Consider the following 530-nt stretch of genomic DNA (forward strand, 5'->3'; position numbering starts at 1 on the left):
GTTAGCTGAAGGTAAAGTGCACACTCACTGTTTCCCTGGTGCTCGTTTTCTCTATGTTTCTGCGCAGATACCCGCGATCCTGAAGGGTGACGAGAGCCCCGGAGCAGTCGTTCTTCACGCGGGGGTTAACGACACCAAGCTGCGGCAGACGGAGACACTGAAGAGGGACTTCAGGAGCCTGATCGAGACGGTGTGCAGCACATCGCCCGCGACGAGGATCATCGTGTCAGGACCACATCCCACGTATCGACGAGGACACGAAAGGTTCAGTAGACATTTTGGTTTAAATGAATGGTTATTGTCATGGTGTAAAGAACAGAAACTGCTCTTTGTTAATAATTGGAATCTTTTCTGGAAGCGTCCTAGGCTTTTTCGCGCTGATGGCCTGCACCCCAGCAGAGTCGGAGCGGAACTCATGTCGGACAACACCTCCAGGACGCTACGCACCATATGACTAGTAAGTCAAATCTCAAATAACTGCCCTGATGACTTGTGTTCTACCCGCTTAAATGATAGAAGTACTTGTTCTG

Source organism: Sinocyclocheilus anshuiensis, unplaced genomic scaffold (assembly GCF_001515605.1).
Source record: "Sinocyclocheilus anshuiensis isolate Anshui unplaced genomic scaffold, SAMN03320099.WGS_v1.1 scaffold1886, whole genome shotgun sequence".
Taxonomy (NCBI): Eukaryota; Metazoa; Chordata; class Actinopteri; order Cypriniformes; family Cyprinidae; genus Sinocyclocheilus; species Sinocyclocheilus anshuiensis.